The sequence below is a fragment of the Cannabis sativa genome, chromosome 7 (genome assembly GCF_029168945.1).
Source record: "Cannabis sativa cultivar Pink pepper isolate KNU-18-1 chromosome 7, ASM2916894v1, whole genome shotgun sequence".
Classification (NCBI taxonomy): domain Eukaryota; kingdom Viridiplantae; phylum Streptophyta; class Magnoliopsida; order Rosales; family Cannabaceae; genus Cannabis; species Cannabis sativa.
This window is the reverse complement of record NC_083607.1, coordinates 4188053-4203698: the sequence shown is the minus strand read 5'-3', so window position 1 is coordinate 4203698 and position 15646 is coordinate 4188053.

Here is a 15646-nt window from a genome sequence, read left to right as displayed (position 1 = left end):
GAAGATGTATTTTAATATTAATTTTCAAATACATTAATATTACTTTTAAATTTTAATCGTATAAACCTAACCGGAAACACAATCTCTGAAAATTCTCAATAAAATAACTAACCCCAAAAGGATGAGCAACCAATCGTGATTATTTAGGATAATCATTTATAATTTCTTTTTCTAAATATCAAACCCTCAAACCCTATATTGCTATTGAATTATTCCTCATCTTCTATGTCGTGATTCATGGCCTCTCTGCTGCGATTCCTCACTTTTTGTTTATTTGGGTGTAATATTCAGTGTTCTATTAGCGAGTTATCCTTTGTTGCTCAAGTAATTATTTATTTGAGTAAATCTTCTATTCCCTTGCTATATTGCTTTACTTTTAAACAGCTTTGAGATATGCGAAATATAATGTCATCCGTTAGAGAATTTGTTGGGCACACTAAAAGTAACAAGATATCCTTTTCAATTTATAATTCTTGAATTTTTGATGACGCTCATTTTGAAAGGCTAGGTGTAATTGTAATGTCAGAGTAGCTAAATTTTTCCCAGAAGATAAAACTCACATCAGCACCGCCATTGCTGGCACCCATTCTAACGAATACTATTCTTCTAAGCTCATATATCTAACACACAATCCTATGGGAACAACATAAAATTGGGTTGAACCAAGATGAGATAAATATTTTTAAGTGTATTACTTTTTAATATAATAAAAAAATACATAGCATAAAATTTAGTATACGTGCTTCGCACGTAACTTTTTACTAGTATATATATATATATATATATATATATATATACCCTAAGCCATTGATATGAATTTAAATTTATATCTCACAAATATGTTGATCGGATTTTTGAATTTGGAAAAATAAGAGAGAAAACACATATTAATGGATCTTCCAAGCTCTCTTTGATAATGATTTCATAGAAACTGAATGAGTAGATGCCTTATATTTATATAGATTTCATCAAAGTCTATATGTGCCATATTAATTATCATAATATTTAATTTAATAATATTATTATTTAAAAAATTAATTGAGAAATTAAATAAATGATGACTATCAATATTAGAATATTTAATCAATTATGAATTAATTTCTTCAATTTATCAAATCAAAATAAAATCAATCAATTCATTATATTATTAAATATAAAATATTCTACCATAATTATTTATATTATAAGATATTAAAAGATGCTGAATACAATGTACATATATATAAGTAGCACTACTAATGCTATAGTCTGGATCTCTTTGAATATTAATCATATTTTGACAGTTAATTTATAATTTACAATACATTTTAATTAAGCATATTATATATACATATAAATTTAAAAGAACACATACAGTTACGTGTACAGCTAGATAGACTTTAATCAAAATTAAGATTCATAAACTTTTCGAATTTGTACCAGGGAGAAATAATTTTTTTAATAAAGTGTGCCCTAGCTACGTACCTTAATCAGTACTTGTAATAATAATAACATTCTATATATATATAAATATGTATATATATATAAATCATCATTAACTTAATGCAATATTAATAATGCTATAGAAACCAATACTTGAAAGTTTGAAACCACCATATAGTTTTTTTATGGTGCCCTTAAATCTTAATTAATAAATAAACCCAATATTTCACAATTAATTAGAATTGAATTTGAATATGATGAGATTTCATGATCATTATAAATATTTAGTTATATATTTATATATATAAGATTTAAATGTATAATAATATTATATATGTTTACACAGATTGGGAGGACAGTATTAGTACCAATACTTTTTGTCATTATTTGAATAAAAGAATGGAAAAGATAACATAAAAAAGATTCAGTCCAACAGTTAGCCTGTGAAGATCGAAGGGTCAACGGCCAACAGTAGTTTTGTCTCTTTTTTTTTCTTGAGAAATAATATTAATTATTACATTTTATAAATATTTATATACTTAATAAAAATGAATTAAATTTGCATGAGAATACGTGAGCCTATTAATGCGGATCTAACCCCATTATTTGAGAATGAGGATGTCTGTCCTCTTCTTACATCGGTCTCCTGCTCCCTTTTTAATATATTCACACATCAACAAAAACTATATCTATATATGTAAATATATATATATCATATGCATGAGTCATATGATGCCATGCAGCCATATATATTATATATGATATGGTATGATATATGATGATATGATAAGATTAGGATTGATATATATTAAGTTTCAAAGAAGCTTCACACAACTACTCCGATTCAGATTGGTAGGAAGAATGGTATTATCATTAATATTATTATTAAAATGAGTATATTAATTAATTATATGTATACTTATAGTAAATTAAATTAAATAATAATTAATGTTAGTAATAAGAAATTAAAATGATCATCAGCTTGGAATATAAAGTAGATAGAGTGATGCTTTCGTGAAAAGTCTTTCTTATGCTTTGTTCTTCTATAACACTTTCGCAAGTGACAAATAATTCTCTCTATATATAATTTATTTAATGGAGGACTATATCTATACATATTATACCACAATATATATTATATATCCTCAACCAACAAGTTATGTGTATATATATATATTACATAAACTAAAGTATTTTTGTATAGTGTTTAATGTTTAATGAATAATTATCAAGTTGAATTTCTCACGGTTTGGTCAATGCATGATAATATATATAATTATTGTGACCAAATTTCCCACAAATTAGTTGGCTTTTCTATAGTAACTTCTTTTTTAATTAATATATCATTAATATAAGAAAGACATAGAATATTTTTAGAGAATTGTTATTAAATATTATTGGTGTCCAATACTTTTTATAGGTGACGTTTCACGATTAGTTAGCAATATTTCCTAAAAGTTGTTTCCTTAAGTTACATGGAATTCGATATTTAATTACATCAATAATAATATGACAGTGAGGAGAATGCTAAATACTAACTGTACTTTTTAGCAATTCTCATATTTTTATTGAGGCGTCAGGATCAAAGATTAATTTTAAATTATTAAGTACGATTAAGACCAATATTGTGTTATTTTTTAAAAAAGACACAAAATGATTTTTGGAGGAGCAATTAAAAAAAATAAAAATATATTAGATTATGTATCACAAAAATTAAAATATCTTATTTGATTGCTATATAAATCTCATATGATTTTCAATATTTATATTTTAATTTCATTAATTATCAAGCGGCATGACCAAATTTAGGGGGCTTTGGTTCGATATTTTAAGGTTGGAGTGGTCGTCGACCTTTCTCTTTAGGTTCTTTTGACATGGAGGGTGGTTAGCTTGGGTGCATTTGGTTTTTGTAGGCTAGCGTGGAGCGAGAGCTAGGGCTCGGCTAAGGGATCATGTGTATGATGCGTGTTGGAAGGTTGGCGGCGCTAAATAAGTCTTTTCTCAATTTATTGCCAAGAATTTTTCTTTTCGTTTTTTTTTTCCTATAATAATTTTTTTGTGGGTCTAATTAGTTGGTTCACCATTTGTGTGAACCATTTTTTAATTTTGGTCTCGTAACCATTTTAAACTGTCAAGAATGGTAAATAGCTGTTTAAAACTGTCAAGAATATTCCATTATAGTCAACAATTTTAACCAATCAGGAATTTTTATTAGCGACAGTCCAAAAATAGATTTGGGGACTAATGAAAATAGTATTTTTTATAATAGTAGCATAAGCAATAAAGTCAGCATAGCTAAATCTGTTTGGTGGCCTGCTCTTTATCCTTTCTCTATCTCTTGCTAGTTGGCAATTGCTAAGGTCACCGTAACTAGTCTTACATTCAGTCATCTCTTCTGGTTGATCTTGGTTTGTAGGGTAGCCATGTGAATGGTCCCCCTTAATGTGCATACCCTCTTGTTGGACAGTTTGAACATTGGTAGTAATAACCTTATCTTTCATGGACATCTCCGATCTTTCTTAGACACAACTTCCCTGCTTATCAAGCACTTCTTGTGTCCTGGTTCAAGGCACCATAATTTATAGCCCTTGACCTTATCTGGGTAGCCAAAAAATATACACTTCAATGTCATTGTCTGTAACTTATCTTCTTTGATATGAACATAAGTTTTACAATCAAATACTCTCAAGTGTTCAAACTTGGGTGGCTTCCCTGTCCACATATCTTGATGTGTCTTAAAATCGTTAGCAACTAAGGAACATCTGTTGATTAGTTAGCATGGTATCTTGAGATATTCTCCCCAAAATAGTCTCTCAAATCCATCACCTAACATTAGACACCTCACCCTTTCCAATGATATCATATTCATCCCTTCTATTATACCATTTTTTGTAGTAATGTCACCACTATTTTATGCTTCAAAATTCCCTCTTTCGCACAAAATTCTTTGAATTTATTTTAGCAATATTCTAGGAAATTATCTGCTATGAGCACCTTAAGTTTATTACCGATTTGGTTCTCCATAATTTTTTTCCACTCAATGAAAGTATCAAGGGCCTAGCTCTTGTTCTTCCGCAACTAGACCCATACTTTCCTACTAAAATCATATATTATGCTCATAAAGAAGTATGCCCCTCCAACGGTAGGTATTTCTAGCTGGTTCCCATATAGGTCAGAGTGAACATAGGCAAGTCTCTCTATGGTGGTGTGCTCTCCTTTATTAAATTTCACCCTGCGGAGCATCCTAAGCACACATTCATCACAAAACTTGAGCTTCTCTTTCAATTTCTCTATGAACAACCCTTGTCTGTCGAATTCTTCAAACCCTCTCTGACTAGCATGTCCAAGCCTGAGGTTCAATAGTCTGTTGTAGCATTACCTGTTACAGTCTCACCATCTAGGAAATAAAGACCATTGTTCAAATAACCTTTGACTGCAACTTGTGATCCCTGAGAAATTTTCATGATCTTATCATCTATTTTAACTATTAATCATGCTTTGTCAAACATTCCAATGGATAGTAAGTTTCTCTTAAGTTCAGAAAGAAACCTGTCTTGTCGCAAGGTCTTAATGTTGCCATCAAGAGTCTTGAACATAATAATGCTAGCTTATTACCTTGATATCACAAGCTTTATCATTTCTTAGCAAGATTAATGTTCCATTATGATCTTCTGAGAATGAGTTCAACATGCCTTTATTTGGTGTCATATGGAATGAGCACCATTAATCCAGAACCTTTCACTACCACAAATATTAGAATTCGCAACGGTCCTAAAAACAATTTTTTTCGGGGACCGTCACTAAAAAAATTAAGTAACTATTTAAAACCGTCTAGAAAAATTTAGTATTCCCGACGGTTTAAAATTGTAGTAAACAAAATAGGCAACGTTTTTTAATAAATTGCAATTTTTTAATGGACCCTTATAACCGTCGTCTATAAGGGTCCATTAAAAAATCATCACCTATTTCTCGCCACATTTCTCACGTGCCCACCTACTTTTTTTCTATTTCCCACATGCCTACCTATTTCTTCTCCATTTCCCACACCCTATAACGAAAATCTTAACTCTCTAAAACCCCACCCACGCCTCTACACTTTCGCCCTCCTCTCTCGTCGTCTTCCTCCCTCTCTCGATCTCCCTTTCTTCTCGTCTCTCTCGTCCATCGATCTCCACCCACCCCTCCTCCCATCGGTCTCCCTTTACTCTCCGTCGCATACGTCGGACCACCACCACCTCACGTCGGTGTCCCTCTCATCTTCGTCTCATTTGTCAGACCACCACCACCTCCCATCCGTCTCCCTCTCTCTCTTTCTCTCTCTCCGAGCTCGATATAAATATATTTATTTATTTACATACTTTTTTATTTATTATATATATTTATTTTGTTATTGTATAAATTTAATGTGTTTTAAAGTTAGTTGTTATTGTAACAAAATTAATTAGTTATTTTATTTTAAATTAGGTGAAATTATATAACTAATAGAGGAAAAAAATGGGAGAAAATACAGATTTTTCTGCCATTAACGGCAGGAAAATCTATATTTTTTTCTCTCTTTTTTTACATTCCTGACGGTTTAAAACCGTCGCCTACAACAAGGTAATGGCAACGGTTTAAAACCGTGCCCTATATATTCTCCACCTAAAACAGAATTTGATGCAACAAGGACATCAACATACCCATAACCATCAACTTCTCCACTGCTCTTGTTTTTTGTATGTTGGTTATCCCTTTTTAGTTTAGCCTTCAAGACTAGACATTCATCTCTGAAGTGTCATTCCTTTTTGCAGTAATAGCATTGTTATCTTGTTGTTCCTCTTAAATTTGATCCCCCAATAGGACCCTTTGAATTTGATCTTGACTGGTTTCCCGTGAAACCATTGGAATTTTTCTGATTTCCTTGTATTTTTTTCTTGAGATACTTTCCTTTAATAATCAACAACTCTTCTCCACTGCTTTCTTCTTTCTTATCCCTTGGAGCTAATGGCAGCCTTCACTTATATCATAGTTAGGGTATCTCTTTTATACATGATTATGTCTACAAAATGTTCATACATTTTTGATAATGAAATGAGAAAATATTATGGTTGGATCTTCATCATCAATCTTGACTCCAAGATTGTTAAGGTCTAGTATGATCCTATTGAAATCATCTAAGTACTTTCTCAATTCCCTGGTTTTATCCATTTGAAGAGTGTGGAATCTCTTCTTGAGATATAACTTATTGGCTAAGGATTTTTTCATATAGATGGAAGGCAATTTATTCCATAATCCAAGTTCCTTTTTCTCATCTGACACTTCCCTCAACACTTCATCCCCAAGAATAAAAAGAATGACAATGTGTGACTTGGCTTTAATCTCTAGTTTCTTCTTCTTGTCTTCAATAAGGTTCATGACTTCCGTATCTAAAGCTTCATAGATTTCATGATGCACTAGGGATGCTTTCATCTTAATCCTCCATAGACTGAAGCCATTGGTGCCACTAAACTTGTCCACCTCGAATCTTGGAGATGCCATCTGGTTCTTGAGTTCTTAATTGTTCAAATATGAATCTTAAGGGTTTGAATGTGGATCTTGAAACCTCTTCTTAGAGCCTAAAGCTCTAATACCATTTATAGTGAATTAATCACTATGAATATCACTTTTATGTCAACTAACAGTGTACAAGATTAGATAAAAATAATTAATAGAAAACAAAAAACTTAAAGATGAACTCAAAACAAAAACTAGGAAGAACTTAACTCAATGGCAAGGATGAATAGTCTTTATTGAAATCTTTGATTAGGAGTACAGAGATATAGTTTACAACTCTTCAAAAGTCAATTACATTGTGTTTAAGACTGAAATTGCATTAAGCCTTACACCGAGCTCTTTTAATCAAACACATGAAAGTAGTTGTACATCCCTCTTGAAAAATCGTATTTTTGCAAATGTCAGTTGTATATAAGAAAATATAAAAACTGTAAGCGTTTGCAGCAGCAGAAAGGAATTCTGCTACAACAAAACTGAACAGGCAGAATATAAAAATATTTGCAGAAAAATAAATAACTTGACACAAGAGATTTGTACGTGGTATCAGTGTTCTCCCGAACACTCCTAGTCCACGGGGCCACGGCCAGAGAATGAAATCAATTAATAAAGTATCAAAATTACAAAGACAATTGACTTAAACAAGTTTAGACTCCCTCTAAAGTATTGCCGCAATCCTTTGTAATCCGCTTTATGAATCTGACTTCTTGAAACACCTTCAAGCCCGAACTCCCTTCGTCTTTGAAGTGTGAGTGCTTACTTCCTCCCGAAGTAAGGCTTCAACAAGTCTTCTCCCGAAGACCAAATGCTTACTTCCTCCAGAAGTAAGGCTTTATCAAGTCTTCTCCCGAAGACCAATCTCTTGTTCAGTCAAGTAGTTCTTCACAACCTCTAAGATAGAGTAAGAACAGAAATAGAACAACTAGAACCTAGATGAACAACTAGGCTCTCACAAATCAAAGAAAGACTCTCTTCTCTCAAAAGATAAATGTAGAAAATGAATAATGGAAGAGGTAATTCGAATGGTTGCTCTCTAGGCTCTATTTATAGATCATAGAAACCAAAGAGGCAACCACAAGTTCGAATTAGCAGCTATACAAAAACTTTCCAAAAAAAAAACACGATCTGCTACATCAGATTCGGATGCTGACGAAGCAAATCTGCCCAGAAACGGGAAACTTACTAAAATCGGGTCCGATCTTCTTTCAATGCTTGATTCCTGCCAAAAACAGATTAGATATTCTGATTGTATCAAGATACAATCGAATTCAATAAGGAAAAGGCAATAAACAAAGTTTCCCTAAAAAAGACAACTTTCCAAAAGAGAATTCCTTCTCTTTTGAGAAGTTTTCAACAAAGGAAAGTTCAGCTAAAAGTGCAACTTTCCAAACAAGGAAAAGAGCAACTACAATCCGAATAAACAAGGTAAGAAATCGGTTTTGAATGCACAAGAATCTTACCATAAAAGAAAAAATATTTTGTCAACTAACTTGCCCAAAAAAAAGACTTTACAATCTCCCCCTTTGGCACTTTAGATGAACAAAATACTTTTTAACACAAAGTACCTGCAAATTAAAGTTAGCAAGAACAGATAAAAACTCCCCCTGAGTAACACACTCGAAATTGTAAAACAACAAAACAACATGCTAACTTTTAATCCAAATAAGTTCACAAGTACCAAACACAACTCCCCCTGGAAAAAGGGTCCAGAGTTGATAAAAACAAATTGAATGCTCAATAAAATGCACATTAATTAAAAAATATTTTGACAACTAAATTGCCAAAAAAGGACCTAACAATCTCCCCCTTTGGCACTTTAGATAATCAAAATATTATTAATTAACAAACACCTACAAAACAAAGTTAGCGAAACAAACATAAAAACTCCCCCTGAGAAGCACAACATTAAACCAAAATAAAACGCTAACTTTGACCAAAGACGAACACAAACACAAACCTCAACTCCCCCTAGACAGTTGAGTATACAATTACTCCCCCTTTTTGTTTATCTATAAGGGCCAAAGACAAAAAGAAATGAAAATATAGAAATATGTCCAACAAAAATAAAAAGAAAGAAAACTTATGCCCCATAAAGCTTGATCAATGAGGACAGCTGCTTGGACATCTCTTGCTGAACCTCCTCCATGGCAGCAAGACGATTGGAGTAGCAAGAAGAGCATTTGAGGGGGCTTGTTCAGATTTCACCATTTTCCTTGGATGCCCTAGGTTCTTAGTTGTAGCAATGAATTTCTAAAAGTAAGAATGAGAAACAAAGAAGCAAGAACACAAAAAATAGGGATCGGGTAGGTGGTGAGAGTGAATGACAAAAATTGGTTGAAATAAACATGGGAGAGTTTAGCAAAAAGGAAACCAATTTCAACATATTTGAGAAACCACCAGCCCACGATTACAAAAGGAAACTGCCCACTCCTTGCAACTTCTTTCCCCCCTTTTTTTTAAAAAAAAATAAAAGGAAACTAGAATTACCAATAATATTTCCAAAAATAAGTCAATCTTTCAAGATTAAAGACACATTACATATAAAAGATCAATCTTTAAATGGAAACATATCAAAAATAAATCAAAGAATGAATGTTGATACTTACCATTTATGCACAAGATTTTCTTGACCCATAAAGCAAGTCACACGCCTCCTTCTCTTTTTTTTTTATTTTTTTATTTTTTTTAATTAAAACCGAAAATAAAATACAATGTGTACAATAAATATATGTGATTCGAATCAAGCAAAGAAATCAAATATCATTGACAATTGACAAAATAAAATACATGTTATGCTTTTAAGGAAAATAACTAATTAGTATCTCATGAAATAATCATACTAATTGATGTTAAGGAAAAAGATATGCATGTTACTGAAAATTGTGTACCAGGATTATCAATTTAATTTTAATAGAGGAGACTTACAGAATTGAACACACTTGTCAGACATAAGTGTGTGCAGTGAAAATAGGATCATTGTCCTTGGCAAGATTTTTCATTTTCGCCTTTTTCAATTTGATCCCGCAACTGGATGCTTTCACACCATACTGAAGGTAGCCCTTTTCTATGGTAGTGCATCCTCATCATAGTTGCTAATTACAATGTTCCAGCTTACTCATCAGATGACTTTCACACCTCAGTATGGGTAGCTCTATTCCAGCAAGGGGTCTGACAAGACTGAAACAAAAATTGCTCAACTCTGTATAAGAACATTATTTAATCCTAGACACAAATAAAGAGTAACATGAACCTTTTAACACAACATCACAAAGTATGATCAGACTGAGATCCTAACTAATTATATTCCAAAAGCATAAACATGATTTGTCAAAATACAATGATAGAAGATTAAGAGCTAGAGATGAATCACATAACACTATTGTACACGACATATGAACAAATAAAATTAAACAATGCAAACTCCCAAAGACTTTCTGAGGGAGTCAAAGCGACTTGCATCTAGGGCCTTTGTGAAAATATCAGCTAATTGTTTTTCAGTATCAACATATTCTAATTGCAATGATTTATTTTCAACAAGTTCCCTGATAAAGTGGTGTCTTATGTCAATGTGCTTTGTTCTAGAATGTTGAACAGGATTTTTGGAAATATTTATGGCACTAGTATTGTCACAAAAAATAGTCAAAACACTCAATTCAAACCCATAATCAATCAACATTTGTTTCAACCACAATAGTTGAGTACAACAACTGCCAGCAGCGATGTACTCAGCTTCGGCAGTGGATAAGGAGATGGAATTCTGTTTCTTGCTATGCCAAGATACTAGATTATTCCCAAGAAAGAAACACCCTCCACTTGTGCTCTTTCGATCATCAGCATTTCCTGCCCAATCTGCATCACTAAAACAAGCAAGATTTGAATTGGTATCTTTCGAGTACCAAATTCCATAATCAGGAGTACTATTAATATATCTAATAATCCTTTTCACAGCTGATACATGAGATTCCATAGGATTACTTTGATATCTAGCACACACTCCCACACTGTAACAGATATCAGGACGACTAGCAGTTAAATACAAAAGACTTCCAATCATGCTACGATAGAGTGTAGTGTCTACCTTTACTCCATTCTCATCTTTTGTTAATTTCAGTGTGGTGCTCATAGGAGTTCTTACCTGCTTAGCCGATTCAAGGCCAAATTTCTTGACAAGGTTCTTAGCATACTTGCTTTGAGATACAAATGTACCTCCTTCCATTTGTCTCACTTGAAGACCCAGAAAGAAATTAAGCTCACCAACCATGCTCATTTCAAATTCACTCTTCATTTGATCAACAAATACTTGCACTTCATGGTTAGATGTAGAACCAAAAACTATATCATCAACATAAATTTGAGCAATGATAAAATCAGATTTTATATGTTTGATGAAAAGAGTTTTATCCACACTACCTCTGTGATAGCCATGAGAAAGTAAAAATTGAGTCAACCTTTCATAACAAGCTCGAGGAGCTTGTTTCAGACCATACAAAGCTTTTTCAAGTTTGTATACATGGTCTGGAAATTGAGGATCTTCGAATCCTTTTGGTTGCTCAACATAAACTTCCTCATTCAAAATACCATTTAGGAAGGCAGATTTCACATCCATTTGAAACAATTTAATATTCCGAATGCAAGCAATACACAAAAGTAAACGAATTGATTCTAATCTTGCAACAGGAGCAAAAGTTTCATCAAAATCAATACCTTCTACCTGTGTGTGCCCTTGAGCTACCAAACGAGCCTTGTTTCTCACAATTGTACCGAACTCATCACTTTTATTTTTAAACAACCACTTTGTTCCAATAACATTTATACCTTTTGGTCTTCGGACCAAAATCCATACCTTGTTGCGAACAAATTGGTTGAGTTCCTCTTGCATTGCATTGAGCCATTCCTCAAAGGTCATGGCTTCCTTCACATTTTTCGGTTCATATTGAGAGACAAAGCAAAGAAAGCTGATTAAATTAATATACCTTCTGCGAGTTACCATGCTTTCTTGAGGATTTCCAAGGATGAGATCTTTTGGATGATTCAGTTTGACTCTGGTGCTTGGTTCTTTCTGAATAGAGTCAGTGATGATGTTTGGATGAGTCAAGATAGACGGTTCTGGTTCTCCAGTTTCAGTTGCGACGACGGATTCGTCATTTGCAGCATCAGCAATGGGTTCTGCTGCATCAGGATCTGCTGTTACAACTTCTGGAGGAGCATCCATGAGACTATCTATCTTGGCTTCTGTGGAAAACTCTAAAAAATCTCTAAAATCATCAACAACCACATTAGCTGATTCCAAAACAGTTTGAGTTATCATGTTATAAACACGATAAGCTCTACTATTTAAGGAATATCCAATAAACACACCAACATCACTTTTAGCATCAAATTTACCAATATGCTCACGATCTCTATAGACATAACACACACATCCAAAAACATGAAAATGACTTACATTGGGGCGCTTACCTTTCCAGATTTCATAAGATGTTTTTGAGGTACCTTGACGAATAAACACTCTGTTTATTATGTAGCAAGCTATGTTAATAGCTTCAGCCCATAAGCACTTTGTCAACTTCTTGCTATTTAACATCACTCTTGCCATTTCCTGCAATGTTCGATTCTTCCTCTCAACAACTCCATTTTGTTGAGGAGTTTTGGGAGCTGAAAATTCATGAGTTATACCTGTAGACTTGCAAAAATCATCATACACAGAATTTTCAAACTCCTTACCATGATCACTTCGAATTCGAACAATTTTCCCAATATTACAACCTTTCTCAACTCTTAATCTCAGACAAAGAGTTTTAAAGGCATCAAAAGTGTCAGATTTTTCTCTTAAGAAATCTACCCAAGTAAAACGAGAGAAATCATCAACACACACAAAGATATATCGTTTACCATTCAAACTTTCAACTTGGATTGGACCCATAAGATCCATGTGAAGCAATTCCAATACCTTTGAGGTATTGATATCAGACACAGGCTTGTGAGTGATTTTTAATTGCTTCCCAAGTTGACACGGTTCACACTTACCTTCACTTTCCTTACCAAGCTTGGGAAGACCTCGAACAATACCTGCATTTGACAATTTTTTCAGGTTTTTAAAATTAATATGCCCAAGCTTGGCATGCCACAGATCTGTGGTGTTGTTGATAGTTGAGTGACAAGTAAACACAGGGGTTAGAGTGTAACAGTTATCATTGGATCGAAATCCTTGCAAGATACATTCATTGTCATCATCCAGAACATAACAATGATCACTATCAAAAGAAACAGTAAACCCTTGATCACAGATTTGACTGATGCTAAGTAAATTAGCCCTCAGTCCTTCAACTAACATCACATTTTTCAGTCTAGGTAACCCTTCAAAATTTAGAGTTCCCATACCAACAACTTTTCCAGATAATCCATTACCAAAAGTGACTTCTCCACATTGCATAGGCCGAATGTTAGTCAAAAAATCCTTGTCACCTGTCATATGTCTAGAGCAACCACTGTCAAAATACCACATTTGAGATACAGCAGTTTTATCAGAAAAACCAGCTAGACACTTCTTTTTCACCCATATTTGTTTCAAACCTTTATGTTTCTTTTGAGATTTTTTCAAATTATCAAAATAATTTGTTTTAAACAGATTGTTCAACGTGAAACATTTAGGTCTGATATGTCCTTTTCTACCACAAAAATGACAAATGGGAACAAATCTTTTTACCTGAGATCTTACCCTTTTCGAAAATCCTGGAGATTTTGCAGCATCAGATGCAGTTCTTGCCGCAACAGTCGTGAAAGCTCGTTACGGCAGAGTTTGTAGCCTCAAGGTGATTCGTTGGAATACTAGATTTTACAAACTTCGTGACTCCAGAACTTTCCATTCCATTAGAACCAAGGCCTGCAAAACCTCTCTGACCTGCATTCTGAGCTTTTTCAAAAATAGAAGATCCAGGATTAAGCATTTGAACATTTTTCTTAAAGTTGCAAGTTCCTTCTTTAATAGAGAGATTTTTTCATCTTTATCACAAAAACTTGTCTCATATTCTTTTATTTTCAAATTACACATTTCAATCTGATGAGACAATTTTTTATTCAATTTATTCAACTCTCTATTTTCAGAAGCAACCTGAATCCATTTTTCATACATGACTTTGTATGATTCAGCAAGAGATTCTTCACAGATTTCAGACTCATCTGAATCTGATTCCTCTTGTTTGGTGGTATTATTCATACATACCAATCTAGCTTTCACCTGTGAATCACACAACACATTAGTCATAACAGAGGTTAGGGCAACATTTTCAGCAATATCTTCATCACTTTCGGTTTCATCATCACTCCAAGTGACATTGAAACTTTTCTTATTCTTTTTCAAAGTGTTTGCACACTCAGCTTGAATATGCCCAAAACCTTCACATTCCCTGCACTGAATTCCCTTTTTGTTAGAGACAGATGGTTTAATGAAAGTATTACCTTTTGAACCTTTCGAAATATTCTTTTTATTTCCCATCTTTTTCATATATTTCTGAAAATTCTTAGTTAATAAAGCAATCTCATCATCACATTCACTATCAGAATTTTCATTATCAGCAACTTTCAAAGCAATACTTTTACCTTTATCAGCAATGGATTTGGGTTTGTCCTTTTGTTTAATCTGTTGATTTAATTCAAAAGTACATAAGGAACCCATCAATTCTTCCACTTTCATAGTGCTAAAATCTTTAGCTTCCTCCATTGCCAAAAGTTTAGTATCAAACCTTTCTGGAAGAACTCTAACAATTTTTCTCACAAGAACAGAATCACAAGCTTTTCTCCAAGAGCAAAATATTCATTAGCAATGTCAGATAATTTTTCATAGAATTCAGTTAAAGTTTCATTATCAGACATTCTAAGCTCATCAAATTTAGTTTGAAGCATGATAAATCTAGATCTTTTCACATCAGAAGTTCCTTCAAACTGAGTTTGAAGAATCTCCCAAGCTTCCTTAGCAGAAACACAAGATGATATAAGTTTAATGTAACCCTCACCTACACCATTAAAGATAGCATGCAAGGCTTTGCTATTGTAGGCAGATAGTTTATCATCTTCAATAGACCATTCCAGTTCAGATTTTATAGTAGTATTACCTGAAGAATCTGTCTCAACTGGAGGAGACCAACCTGATAGAACCATTCTCCACGCCTTCTCATCTTGAGATTTGATGAAGGCCCTCATTCTAACTTTCCAATAAGGATAGTTAGAGTCATTAAGCAACGGTGGTCTAGAAATAGAACTTCCTTCTGCAAAAAATGACATTCTAACAAAAACGTTATAGGACCACACTAAGAGTTTAGTGTCCCGCTCTGATACCAATTGAAAAATCGTGTTTTTGCAAATGTCAGTTGTATATAAGAAAATATAAAAACTGTAAGCGTTTGCAGCAGCAGAAAGGAATTCTGCTACTGCAAAACTGAACAGGCAGAATATAAAAATATTTGCAGAAAAATAAATAACTTGACACAAGAGATTTGTACGTGGTATCAGTGTTCTCCCGAACACTCCTAGTCCACGGGGCCACGCCCAGAGAATGAAATCAATTAATAAAGTATCAAAATTACAAAGACAATTGACTTAAACAAGTTTAGACTCCCTCTAAAGTATTGCCGCAATCCTTTGTAATCCACTTTATGAATCTGACTTCTTGAAACACCTTCAAGCCCGAACTCCCTTC